Here is a 15,299-nt window from a genome sequence, read left to right as displayed (position 1 = left end):
TGCTATGAACACAGATTTGTTAGATATTTTTTTCCTGGATACTTTGTAAGCTATAATTCAACACACACACACACACACACACACACACACACGCCTAACTCCTTTGATTCTTTGAGCAGAATACTATATTCAGATTTCCTTCAAATCACAAGTAGCTTGTTTGGCAAGTTCTAACAGAACTCAGTCAAGGTGAAAGCCAGCCAGCTTTTTACCGGTAACAATGTATTCACACAGCCTATGGTCTCTCTCTGTTCAGGCTGCTTCTTGCTCTTGTCTCATAATAAGAAAGGAGTACTGCTTTCCTGGGGTATGCTATTTGAGAAAGAAAGTAACCTAACACTAACTGCAGGCGGGGTCAGAGTGATGTAACAGGAAGCTCTGATGTTTCCCTTCTGCTGCTGATCACTTACAATCTGACAACACTTACAATCTACTCAGAACAACCTCTCTCTCTCCAGCAGAGTGTGTCACCTCCTGCTTTAGGACCATCGAGCTCTGCTAACTGAATCTCATCCTGATTGCAGGATCACATTGCAAAGCTTTCACTCTTTCCTACCTTGCTTGTGGGTAAATCTCTTCTGCGGAATCTCAGAAAGTAAAGTTCCATCCTAAGAATATTTCACAAAGAATTTCCTTAAGAGCTGGACTGGGTAAGTGCACATTCAAAATAAATATATTTATTCTAAGTAGTATTCTCATATAGTTTGGCAATATTTCTATTATAGAATTTAGTAGATAGCATTGAAATAATGTTGAAACATATTCTCAATTATTTCACAAGCTAGAGAAAATACAGCCTACTACCCCAACATGAATACAAAATCTAATACTACTAGATAATATTGTTTACCATGGTATTCTAGAAAATAAATTTAGCAAGTATTAAAAATCTAAATGGATTAAAAGACATATTTCTGAACAAAAACCTTAATCAGAGAACAATGTCTTTTAAAATTAGCTCTACTATTAGCTAAGCTTGAATCTTGACAACTGGAAAACATTTTTCCCCCAGGAAGGGTCTTTAAACTTTCCATGTTATCAGCTCTAAGAAAGAGGTGAAAGAATAACTAGTTAATGGGTCTCGGAGTCTCACTTACTCTGTGGTTGATCATAATGCAGAGTTTTGAAAAGTAATCACTTTGCATTTATTACATTTGCCTTTCACCTTTATTTACACATATATCTGTAACTACTGAACTAATTTTTGTTGTTCATTGTTGCCAGATGTGTTTAAATCTCTCTTCTGCTAACCCTGAACTGTTTGCTCTTTATTTGGATGATGGTGTTGGCTACAAAGAAAAAAAACCTAGAGATTAGGAAATGTAGATTTTTAAAACAATTCTTAATTTTGAAATCTTTAAGAGAATACTTCAGCTTGACTGGTTCCCCTCTGCAAGCTTTTGGAGGGGGGTGTGATACCACGATATCTGTGGATAAAGAAACGTGACAGCTTTCCCAAAGAAGTATATTAGACGATTAAACAAAGAAATTAAAGTATTTATTTAAAAAGAATTTCCAGGATGGAACTTACTGAAATGTTGAGATAAAACATCTGTTAATGCTCATTCCGATAGTACAGACTGTCCTGAACAATTTAAGAAACTAGTGTCTGCTTAATAAATTATTTTTGTAGATATATCACAAATTTGTTGCTGGAGAAAGTTTGATGTCAAATTTTAAATGATGTTGATAGATATGATTTTTAAGTTATATATTTTCTTACCTAAATGAAGTTATACTTTCCAAGATGTCCTGCATTGGAAGCATCCTGTACTTAATCACTTATATCTGGCACATTAATAACAGACTACAAACATCCTGAGTAACTCCTCAGTAATTTACAACTCAATTTTTCCACAAATCCTCGATATAATGAAAATTTAAATTAATTCTTAGATTTGTGATTCTTTAAGAGTATCACGGCTGATTTCTCTCTCTTTTCAATCTTCAATTCTACTGAGTTCCCTGACACATGTGTAGAAATGGGAAAAGTGTTTTTAGAATGTGACTTTAGCCATTATATAAATGGGGGAGAAAGTGGAAACAACACATTTACTAACCCAATGCCATGGGTTAGTAACAAGAATTAAAACAACATTATTTTTAATTCAGATTATTTTCTTAGGCGGTATTATATTATGATCATATTTTATCATGAGAAACCCTCCAAACTTCCTTAATTTTTGTTTAATTGCTAGTCCCAAACCCATAATTTTCTTGTGTAATTCGATTAAATTTTTATGAGTTTACTAACAGTATGGTTTATAATCTTTGTTTTCCAAAAATACTTTTGAAAAACACTAGGCGATGAACATTGAAGGTCATTAGCCAAAGGAAATATTTGAGGACATAACTGGAAGTTTGAAATAAAAATTCATATTATTGTATTCAAAATGTGCTTTATTTAATGATAAGAAAATATCAGAATATCAATGCATGCTTTCAGCCACAAAGAAATGAATTTACTTTGCTAGAAGATATTTCCTTATAGCATCATAAAATCAATGCATTGAGCCTACAGTCAATTCTAAATATGTAAAATGAAACATAGAATTGAAATATTATGTGCCTAATGTGAGCTGAAATATGTTTTACCTGAAATATCCTATTTCTTAAAGAGATAATATTTTTGGTTATTGTTACAAGATTTTTTTTTCTATCTTACATACCAAAGCATTATACTAAAAGTTAAAATATGTAGATTTTTATAATATATGAAACTGTTCATTCACTTTGAAAAATTGGAATAACAAAAACATTGTTTAAAATAATACTGGGTCTGTAATTTTAAAAATTATTTTAAATGAATGTGCAAGATGTATATGCTTTTCTCACTGGTGACTCCGAACATGTAATGAATTTTAAGTGAAGTCAATACTTAGCATATTTGTAAGAACATTTATGTTCACCTGCACATATTATACTATTTTTTCATGCATAACAGAAATAAAATTTAATAAAAAATTGAAAACAATATAAAGGTAAAATGATTACCTTATTTGCTTTACAGATTAATGTGGACAAATTATTTGATAATCACATAAACACTAACTGAATTTCAGTTAATAGCATCATTATATATTTCTAACTAGATCATATTTGGAAACATTGTAAAAATATTTTGCTACCAATTTTATCTACATGGCAAAAGTTTGATAGTAACTTAATTTTAAAAGATTGTTCTAGATCTTTATAGAAAAAATATAATAATCTTTAAAGGATCAAAAACGTATTCACTAAACAAAATTTATTTCATACTCTACACATGACCTTGAATACAGTTTTAACAAATAATTCTGGTTTTGGAGATATAATGATTACAGTATCGACTTTTCAGAATATAAATATGTTCAAGAAAGAGTATTTAAAATCTTTTGCTTTATTTCATGTCTTATGCTTGTCATTCAGAGAAGCTATTAAACCATAAACACAAGCTCTATCATTGCAACGGTGTTAATGAAAGACACTCTTATGAGAGTCAAGTGTGTAACGTATCTTAGTTTTGACTTAATCAGAATATTGGAGAATACGCTTAAGATAGACAAATGGTACACAGCTATTTAAAACATTTATCTGTATCTGGTTTTCAAATCCATGGAAACTATAAACATTCATAATTTCTCAGGTATGTTCTATTTTTCTGACAAAGTACATGTACCATACTGGATTACAAATTATTTCAAGACATCTTCTCATTTAATATACAAAAATATTATGATGCAAATAGGGGGCAAATAAAAACTTACCAGAAATACAAGATAAACTCTACATTCTAACCAGATGGATCTATCCTTTTCCCATTTATTCACATGGACCATGTGAATTAGATTAGGTCAATTGATGTCTGCATTTTTCCTTATTGGAATAATCTTAACATCAAATTAATTTAATTATAATACGCTGTATTACAAAAAAGAGAAGAAATGTATTCAATTTTTAAGGACATAATAAGGTCTTACTTCTTGTTACAAAAATATAAAATAGTATCACTGCCTGTGAACTGAGTTAGGGTCTATGTTTCCTAGGTTACTAGAATTATTATCAGGTAATAAGTTGCAAATATTTTCCTAAAACACATTTCTTCCATTTTTTCTTCAATTAGTTTGTTTACTTAAGAGACAGTATTATTCAAAACTAACACACCAAAATATTATTGTTTGCAAAAATGGCCCAAATAGTGTATTTACTTTTGAAATGTTAAACAAGTTTTATTTTTTAATTTTTTCATGATTTAAATTAAATGTGTTATACATCTTTTCCATTACTAAAAATTAAAAAGACAAAAATTCCAACCCAGTTCAATCTAGCATAAGCCAAAATGAACACATAAATAATCCCTATGGTATTGGGGCTGTAGTTTTATATTTTATTAACATTGCTGAATGGAGCCCAATTTTCAGACAAATCTTATTTCCCTTAACATAGAACATATCTTTTTGAATTAAAAAGTGTTAATATGACATAAACTTTTGTATAAAACTGTAGTTATTTCTCTATTCAGGCTTAGGCTAACCTAAGCTCATTTATGTTTCTCATAAAATTATAGTGAATTTCGAGTGTATCATTTGGTATGTTAAATTGCAATGATTTAGTTACATAGCAACTAGATGGTTTGTAAGTGCCCATCTCCTTACAGCGTAGTCACATGGAGGATCAATAGCATATTCGTGAGCACACAGGTTTGGTTTTATTAACCAAAATGAAGATAAATTTTTCTTGTATCCAATTACCAAATTCATAAATTTTACAAATAAGTGTTATTTTGAACCCGCATTCACTAATTAAACTGAGACCAATGATTATGCAGATATTTTGCGTATGCATCTCAATTTTGCCTTTCTTCCAAGGATAATTTGAAGGAAAAATAGAAACTTTGGTAAGTATCAGAGAGCAATAAATAACATTATAATAGAAAAAGAGGGTTAAAACCATGGGAAAAGAATGTCATCAATACAAAACTGTGATTTTTATTTTGTACTTAGTAATGGAAACAATATTAGAGTAACATGTTTAATGTTTTATTAGTCAATGTGCATATGTCTTAAAAATTTTACTTTTAATGGTATATTTGTTTCTGTCTTTTCTACAAATATACCAATATACTTCATAAATTAAGAAAAAATATGCATTTATTTTAGAAATTTAGGTATATGGTATTTATAGAAGTGCACTGTGATGCACTTTGGATTTAGATCATCCACATATGAACCCAAAATTTACCACTTATTAGTTCCCCTTTCTCATCCATAAAGTGGAAGTGATAATCATACTGCTTTATAAGGTTTTGTAAGTAATCCGTGAATTAACACATGGAAATTTTTTAGCTCTTGGCATTTAGTACATATGCAATAAATTTTCATGTTCATCTTAAGTCTGTTGTGAATGAGACTGAGGACATAATTCGTTTCAATGCAAAATTTTATTCCAAACCATCGACACCCATACGGATAGACAGAATGCAATCTATCTGTAAGACAGGAAGAGTGAACAAGTGTGATTTATAATTACAGTTGTTAGAGTGACCATCCTTTTGCCATCATACAATACATGCCAAAACCTAATAAAATTGATATTGATAATTACTATCTCCATAGAACTTGAGCACTTAAAAATACCTGCATATTAACAATTTAAAAAGGTGTATTAAACAAAAATTACTGTGTTTCTTTACACATGAAACTCAATGAAACCCAAAGTTGCACAATCCTCGTTGACAAAACTCTGGTTTTATCCTACATATATTATGAATCTAAATCCTAAATATTTCATTATACTATTGTGTATTATCTATTATTAGACCTCTCATTACTGAAGTAGTGCAAAGTTGAATAGTGATATGATTCACCAAATCCAAACTAAATCTTTTCTAACACAAGATAATAAAAGTAAATTTATTTACACAAATTTGTTTGCTACTTGTGTGACTATACTACAGTAGAGATAAATGTAGACATCTGTCAGAAAATTTTAGTTTTGATTATTATAGCAGCTCCACAATCTCAAAATGAGAACATTAAGAAGGATCCAATAAATTCAATTTTTAGGATTCCAAGTTGTTTTTGACTTTTTTTTTTAAAGTTCTTATTATAGGAACTTATTACTGCCACCTAATGGAAGACATTTACATTTTCTTATTTATTATATTTCAAAAATACAAAGAAAGAGTGCCTGTGCAATAGGATGGCAAAAAAACATTTAGGTTTTGGCTTAACATAATTCATTTTAAGAATTTATCATTGAATATTTTATAAATTAAGACCCACATTGAGAATGTAATGAAACCAAAAACTTTTTTTCCATAAATTAAAAAAAAAATACATTCAAAGGCATTCTCATTTTGCTTACAGTTGCATGAGTTTCATAGGATCTCTTTTTTGTTAGCTATATTAAGAGTTCTTCAACTCTCAGTTTAAAAACCCATGTTTCAGGTAATTCACGTGACAGTTACTCTTATAAAATAAGGTAAAATATATATATACGTGTATATATACATATATACACACATATGTGTGTGTGTGTGTGTGTGTGTGTGTAATGTTTTTAAGCCACCTCAGATACTTTTATAGATCAGGGAGTAAGGGACAGAATTCAAAAGACAGACATGGACATCAGACACAAATGGCCAAGAGTTTTCCCAGCAGACAGAGGGCATGACTTGCAGGGCTTTAGGAAAAACTATACAGTAAGTACAATCTGCAGTTGGTAATTTTCCATCTCTCTTTTGGTATCCTTCTCCTTCCACTAAGTTTTCTCACTTAGCCTATCTAACGTTCACTTTTTTCCAAACCATATGCCCAATAGCTGCATTCTGGCCTCAGGTGGTCAAGAGTAGCATATTTTCCTGTATGCTAAAATTGCTCTTTCTCTAAACAAATTAAAATCTGGTAATATTGCAGTATATTTCATTTGGGGGAAAGAAGCAGACTTTTTCATCCCAGAGTTTATTTCTCTCCAAGAATATTTATATTTTAACTCATATGATTATACATTTATTTCCCTTAGGGGATACTAGGATTAAACAATATGGTCCATAGAAGTACCTCATAAGAAGTACTTATGAGGTGCCTGGCCCTATGCTAGGTGTCAAAGGCCAAAAAGACAGGTCTCCTGCTCTGGACAACACCACCACCACTTCCATGTTATGTAAAGACAATTCCAATCAAAGTGTAAAGTCTTACTCCATACTGCTGGCTGCCACTCTATTTTTCATCTAGCCACAAGATCAAGACTCAGTATCTTAACTAGAGTGTTTTCTAAAATGACAAAACCTGGTAAATCAGATCTTTTAATGTCTGATAAATCAGATAAATCAAATACATATAATAAATATGTATATATTTATTATCTGTAAAAATGTAAATATTATCTATAAATATGTATATATTTATTATCGTAGCAAACCTTCAGTTATTGATGAAACATCAAAAAACCTGAAATAAACAACAACCAGATTCACTGTGTTTGCAATTTTATGTTTTCCTTGGTTGAGATATTCTGAAATATCTCCCTTTCAATTGCTTCTAATATAATTTTTACCTTTCCTACTTTGACAAAAAATATTTTTTTGTGTCTAATTCCATGGCAAATACCATGGTTGAAGAAAGTGATATTCCTAAGAATAAAGCTTTGATGAATATTTGTCTTCATTAATTTGAATAGGAAGGCCTTCAAATGAGATATGAGCAAATATTAAGGTCTGGAACAACCTGGCAGGAGTGAAATTCATATAATGATTTTCCTAAATATTGTTTAATTTTTAAATTAATTGAATTTCTCACAATAGCTAACTTCCTTAATTATGCACTTTCCAAAAGGATTTCCTGTTCTATGTTCCATGTTATCAGTGTGAAAGTCATTTTGATCATAAAATTAATATATGTTTACATTTAATGAACCAAATTCCAGTCTACTTCCTTCAAAGTAAATACACACCAAAATTAACAAAGACTTTATATTTGAGTTTAGATATAACAAGCATTCTTCAAAAACATCCATTAAATGTGTAATTTTTCATACTAATCCTGAAAGCTAAGTTCGTTCAGCAAATTCTCAACTTTCCTGACTCCAGTACCATAAAAGACCACATATGTTCAAAACCTTAAATAAGACTTGTGGCTTCCTAAGCTAGAGGACTGAATAAGTTAAATAAATTTAGTTAATGGATTCCTAACTTAGAAAAGGGAGACTCCATCTCAATGTTTCATTAAATCTAACTATGGTGTAGGTCTTGAAATGGCATGTGCTTTTTTCAAAGAAATAAAAGATGTTACATGTTTACACTCTGACAACATCCTACCCCTAATTACTCAAAATAGTTTAGACTTCAAGGCTTGTCCTACATTCTGGTCTACATTTTTCCTTACAGAAATAGTTGCGTGATGTTATCATCATGGAAGGGAAACAGTCTTTATAACAGACGTGCTTTTTTTTTCGTCTGGACATTTTAGTTCAACCTAATATGCATATGGACATCAGTTATTACAGTATATCCATTCCAGTTTAAAAACTATTTGCAATGAAATTAAATTTTTGGTAAGGAACAAAGATCATTGTGATTCATATAATTTTATTGATATAAGATTATAATAGTAATATAATAATCGTAATAGTATGAGGGAGTATTTATTTGAATAATTTCTAAGTTTATTATTTGTCTTTTTCTCTACACTACATAAGCGTCACATTAGCATCTGCGTATGAAAAGAATGCTAATCTTCCTTACTTATGGACCTATAGATCTTGTATTCCAGCTTTAAATGTCTCTTCTTCCATTTATCAAGTCCTTCACCTCTAGACAAGTTTACTTACTGCCAGTACTTCTGATTTCATTTGGCACAAATTTAAAGAAAGATACGCACATTTTCTAAAGGAGAATTAAGAATTACCTGTGGGTTTCTTTCAACTAGCATAAAATGTTCTTATTCCAGATATCCATATACCTAAGTCGCTCACCACCCTGCAATCTTGCTCCAATGTGAACTCTTCTAAAGAACTTACATCGATAATTATTTAAAATCAACTTAGGTCTATACCACCACAGACCTCTTTCTTTTTCATCTATTTTAGTTTGTCCTTTTTTCCTGTAATACTAATCATCTTGCACCAATCTATTATAATTTACATATTTACTGGTTTTTTTGTTTTTTGTTTTTTGTTTTTTGTTTAGTATTTATTTAGTTATTTGAAACACAGTCTTGCTCTGTTGCCCAGGCTGGAGTGCAGGGGCATGATCTTGGCTCACTGCAACCTCTGCCTCCCGGGTTGAGCAATTCTCCTACCTCAGCATGACCACACCCAGCTAATTTTTGTATTTTTAGTAGAGATGGGGTTTCGCCATGTTGGCCAGGCTGGTCTCAAACTCCTGGCCTCAAGTGATCTGCCCACTTTGACCTCCCAAAATGCTGGGATTACAGGTGTGAGCCACCGCACCCAACCTTGCTATTATTTTTTATTTTCCATCCACCCACTAACACGTAAGCTCCAGTGCAAGGATTTCTGCCTGATTTTCATTTCACTAATATATATGAAGCACCTAGATAAATGCCTGTATATTAGGTGCCCCAAAACTGTTTACTAAATATTTAAATGAATAAATGAATGAATGTTTCTTTATACTAGAGTCTAAATCACAGAAAACTGGATATTGGCTTCATGTGAGTTTATATATTATTCAAGAGATGCCAGAGTAAAAATACTGAAGGTGTTAGAATACTGTATATTTACAAAAAGAAAATATTCAAAAATTAATTTTAATTTTTTTATTCTTATTTCAACCTAATATGTATTTCTTCACTGACTTTGAAAGGAAAAAAGTTAGTAAGGATGCTTCCTGTAATATACTTAGTGTTCAGATTTTACTAAATTCCAAGGAATGACCTTTCAAATTAGGGTAAATGAGAAGATTGCTCAGTATTTTAACATAAAATGTTGAAGCCTTTCCCTAAATGGCCACACAATGGCTAAAACTGGCAGAATTCTTGTTGAAACTGGCTGACTTGCCAACTCTTGCCTCCCAACAAAAGCCTTATTCCGTTACTTATTGCTTTTCTGGACAATAGCACTAAAGAGCCTATACAAGGAGGAAAAAAAAAAAAACTTAGCAATGAAATTCAAGGAAAGAAAATTAATCTTTTCTAAAAACATCTATAGCAGAATACAAATTCTGTTTAATTGCCAAAAAGTTTTACGTCTGTTTGCTAAACAGTAAGTTACATGTTTGTTAGTCTGTAATTTATTAAGCTTTTCAGTGTTGATGTATACAGATAACTCTAAAAACAATGCCAGCTGTCAATGACGTTACCTCATTGTATTGTTACAGAAGTTTTCTAAACTTACAGCCAAAGGACTATTTTATAAATTGAAATACATATTTGTGATTAAATAAATCATAATTTGTTTGAAAGCCTCATTATGGATCTTTACACAAGTTATATTCTGAATGGACCCAACTCATATTATAATAATACATCTTTTATTTTCCCATTTAGATTCCCCATTTGTTTGAGATTCAGTGTTAACTTTATTGTTTTCTTTTAAAACAGAATTCTAATTATTCATTTACCTAGAAATATCACTATTAAGGTTTTCTTCTGAGTTCAAATATGTATGTCATTCAGTAAAACAATGACTTTACTTTGAGAAAAATGCTAATTGTCAACATACATCCATAGTATTTAGATAAAATATGTATATAAAATGTGTCAAAGTTGTAATTTTACTGTTTTTCTACATAGTCTCTTATCACACTACTGACTGGATTTTAAACCATAAGTAACACACTGGTTTGGATTAAATAACTCTCTGTCTTAGATGAACTATTACTCAAAACATTTTTAAAAATTGTCAGATGGCTTCTTCTTACCACTATCCTTTCCTGTTTCTTAACTCTTATCCCTAAACTTTCTGACTTTATTTGATACAGTCATTATCAAACAGCATATTTTTGATAAAGTTATTATTACAAAACATAAAGATAAGCATGTCCTTTAAAAAACTATATTTTGTTTTTTAAAGAACAAACCAGTCAATTTGTTCTGGTAAGTTTATACATGGCAAGATAACTCAGTATTCTACAACACATTTTCTTTATTCTAAGGAGCTTAAAATAGAAAAAAAAAATAGGGCTGTCTTTACAAAGACAAGAGTGGAAATTTCTAATCTGAATAGGCTTGATGAAATAATGTAAAAGGCACTTAAAATAAACTTTACATAAAAGCCTTGAAAGAAATTTGAATTTATATACTTTGCCCTTAAAATTTGAGTGCAAAGATGACTAATTTTTCACAGTAAAGAGGCACTTCACACTTTCTGAAGCTAGTACCAGTCCCTGCAATAACAAATGGTTACTCCCAATATTCTTGTTTAGAAAAAGGCTGTGCCAAAATACTTGTTCACTCTCATCTAGATTCAGTGGGGACATCAAATATCTTTGAGAGCCTTTTCTAACAAAATACTACTTGTAGATTGAATTAAGGTTATTTTGAAGTCTGAATAATTGTTTGATCCTAAATTAGATGTAAAAACATTTTCTATAAATTTTAAATAGTTTTGCTAATTATTACAATTTACTCTTTGTTGCAGAGTGGATTTTAGGGTATGAATAAAATTCAAACCTTTTTTAGTAGTTTTTTTTTTTTTTTTTTTTTTAGCTCTCTGTATATTGGATTGCCTTGACTGTGTTAAGTATGTCTATTCCAGAGATTGATAGTAACACCAGTGACATAACCGGCTAGTCTACAGCATGAAATAGAACCTTAAATCAATTTTATAATTCATGATGTTGTTTACAAACAAATGTTATTAAGACTTCTCTGATAAGTTCTGCTTTAATTAATTCCTATTGCTAACTAGTTCTTCACTTCAGATGTCTATAAAGTAGAGGTGCTCTCCATGTTTATATGTATGTATCTCAGCTTTTTTTTTTTTTTTTGAGACAGAGTCTGGCTCTTTCGCCCAGGCCGGAGTGCAGTGGCGCCATCTCGGCTCACTGCAAGCTCCGCCTCCCAGGTTCACGCCATTCTCCTGCCTCAACTTCCCGAGTAGCTGGAACTACAGGCGCCTGCCATCGCGCCCGGCTAATTTTTTTGTATTTTTAGTAGAGACTGGGTTTCACTGTATTAGCCAGGATGGTCTTGATCTCCTGATCTCGTGATCAGCCTGCCTTGGCCTCCCAAAATGCTGGGATTACAGGCGTGAGCCACAGTGCCCGTCCTATATGTATCTGAGTTTTAAATAATATGTTTTTAAATTGAATTTAAAATTTTAAAATGTTGCACACCCTAAACTTTGCTCTTTTTGAGTAAATCCAGAGCAATGCATTTTGTTTCAGGTCTGGTGACAGTGGCTTTTACAAATGGCAATGTGAAGGCTTGGAAGATTGACCCAAAAATTAATGAAATTGGAAATGAAAGGAACAAGATTAAAGAGTGAAAAGCCAACCAGAACAAAGTATATCCAAACAAAATTCTCATCTAAAGAATAGAAAGATATGACTTTAAGAACAAAATTAACTTAGTAATTATTGCTCACCAAGTTAAAAGATCAGAGGGAGGCTTGAAATTTGAAAGTAAGAGAAATCTTAAAAGAAAAGGGGAGCAAATAGAATAAAGACAAGAAAAGAAAAAGAAGATAAAAGGAGAGGCTGTAAAAGAAGATAAATTCGTCCAATAAGACATTTGATTTGCTAGATTTATATAATTTGTTAGATTATAAAAATCCAGTGCTGAATCACATAAATTGAGATGCTTTAGCCTACATGGCCATGGACAATGGGCATGTCAGTGGGTACCATTTTTAGTTGAGATGCAAATATCTTCCAGATGCTTGGTCTAAAATTTTGGATGGTAAAGCTTTATCTGCCTTTTCGATTGGGGCATGGTAAGTGTTAAGTCTCAGAGTTATTACTTCTGATCAGAGCTGAAAAGTATTTATTTAAAAAATTATGAAAAGTAAATACCACCTCCTGGGTGGTAATAACTGACTTGTGTTTCAGGATTGAACCCAATTGGTCGAGATAATTACTCTGCTTCTAAGTGCAGGGGTCATAAAATCTGTCTGAGTCTCTCAGGACCTCTACAGGTTGGGCTACATTGATTATACCACATTTAAAGAGCAGTGCTGTTTGGTAAAGTGAAAATCTCTCTGCTTATTCTGAACCTACCAAATTAGTCCAGGATGGCTCAATGGTCAGATGGAGATGGTGCTTAAATGACGCATGTGTGCCCTGACATAGTGTTCTCTTTTCTGTATTTTGGATGTTGTGTGAATAGGGCATAATAACACAATAGAGTCAAACTAACAATAACAAAATAAGTCAGTAAATAGGACGCATGTTTAAATCAAGTGATTGTCTTTACAAATAACTAAATAATAACTATAAATGTATATTGACCTACCCATAAATAACAAGAAGTATGTAATACTTCCCATTTTAATTCTGGGCTGAGAATGATTAGTTCTGTGAGTTGGTGGCACATTTTTCCTGTCTGAATCATTCTAGCTTAAAAATCTTAGGAACTTGGTAATAATCCAAATTACAAATTTGTAGACTCTTTTCACCTTCATCAGATTCAGGGGTAAATACACACACACACACACACACACACGCACAAACACACACACCTTGATTCAAGGGTTAGTCATTTTTGCTGTTCCAAAATTCCTTTGTATATATAATAATAAACTTGAAATCAAATATAATTTATACATTTAAATCACATAATAAACTTTCAAATAGGATCAGTACTGTATAAGGCAGCTCCATCTCCCATCCAGATCCCTTGACCTTTCCCTAATAAATTGCATTTCATATATTTTGATCCATAGATTCATAACAAATACATCATTCCATAGGAGGGAATTATACTCTGCATACTTTTCTACAAAAACCTTTATAATTAAGAAAATTTCTTGTATGTAGAATATTATGTATACCATACTGATATAGTTTAGATATTTGTCCCCTCCTAATCTCATATGAAGGTTGAATGTTGAAATGTGATTCCCCAGTATTGGAGGTGGGACCTGGTGGAAGGAGATTGAATCATGGGGATGGCTCCCTCATGAATGACCTAGCACCATCCCCTTGGTGATAAGTGAGTTCTCGCTTAGTTAGTTCACACAAAGTCTGGTTGTTTAAAAGAGTATAGGACCTTTTTGCTCCCTCTCTTGCTCCCTCTGTTGCCATGAGATATGAGGATATGTCAGCTCCCCTTTTGTCATGATTGTAGTCTTCCTGAGGCTCTGCCAGAAACAGATGCCGGAGCCATGCTTATACAGCCTGCGGAACCAGGAGCCAATTAAACCTATTTTCTTTATAAATTACCCAGCCTCAGGTATTTCTTTATAGCAAAACAAGGACATTAACACATACACATATACTGTTTAAATAAATAAACTCCTGTATGCCTAGACCCAAGACTGTCCATCATGTTCTTCCCTGATTGACTCACACGGACATCCTCAGAAGTAAATCTTTACCCTAAGCTTGTACTAATCATTTCCTTGTTTTACTTTATGACTTTACCACATACGGTTTCTGGGCAAACTGTTACTTTATTTTTCTGTTTTTATTTTTACTTTAATGAAAGTGGAGTTATCTTGAATATATTCTTTGAAGACTTGCTTCTTCCATTCAGCATTATGTTCTTGAGATAAATCATTGTTAATGGGTATAGCTGTGATTCTTTCCTTTGACTATTACAGTGTTCCATTGTATGAATGTAACACAATGTATTTATCCTTTTTCCTGCTGAGGAACATCTGGATTGCTTCCACAGTTTTGCTATTACAGACAATGAGGCTATGAACATTTTGTTAACATATCTCCTGGTACACATATGTCCATGTTTTTTTGAGGGTATAGTTTTCAGTGGGATTTCAGGATCCTAGCAATTCAAAATGCTTATGTCAATTTATACTCCCACCAACAGTGTATGAGGTTTCCATTGCGTCATATCTTTTCTAATGCTGTGTATTATTGTCAAACTTTTTAATTGTTGCTAGTCTGCTGAGTGTAACATAGCATCTCATTGTGGTTTTAATCTGCATTTTCCTTATTATGAGTCACAATGAATTTGTAACTCATAATTTTAAATGAATTAAAATTTTCCTCTGAAACATTTGTTTCTAATTGAATGGCAGTGACTTAATGTTGCAGGGTTATAATTAAGTCACTTTTTGCTTATAACTATTTAACAGAAGGATTAAGTGTCTCTCTTTGGTTAGGTGGTCCAGGGAAAGCAAAAATATGTTTTATTGCTTTTAAAATTGGATATGTATGAATAGCATTTCTCATGAAC

The 15,299-nt window shown here is 31.7% G+C and overlaps 1 protein-coding gene across 3 annotated transcripts in view; it reads left to right on the top strand.

The window, feature by feature from the left end:
* Positions 1-382: 382 nt before the first annotated feature.
* The window catches only part of CALCRL (calcitonin receptor like receptor), a 111,427-nt gene continuing 96,510 nt past the window's right edge, over positions 383-15,299 (top strand). For 2 of the 3 annotated variants that reach the window (XM_054548582.1, XM_054548581.1), the window contains exon 1: positions 383-650. The gene's annotated coding sequence lies outside the window, so the exon portion shown is untranslated. 3 annotated transcript variants of the gene reach the window in all.

This window comes from Pongo abelii, chromosome 11 (assembly GCF_028885655.2).
Source record: "Pongo abelii isolate AG06213 chromosome 11, NHGRI_mPonAbe1-v2.0_pri, whole genome shotgun sequence".
Classification (NCBI taxonomy): domain Eukaryota; kingdom Metazoa; phylum Chordata; class Mammalia; order Primates; family Hominidae; genus Pongo; species Pongo abelii.
The sequence above is the reverse complement of the archived record's forward strand: the minus strand, read 5'-3'. Positions and strand labels throughout refer to the sequence as shown.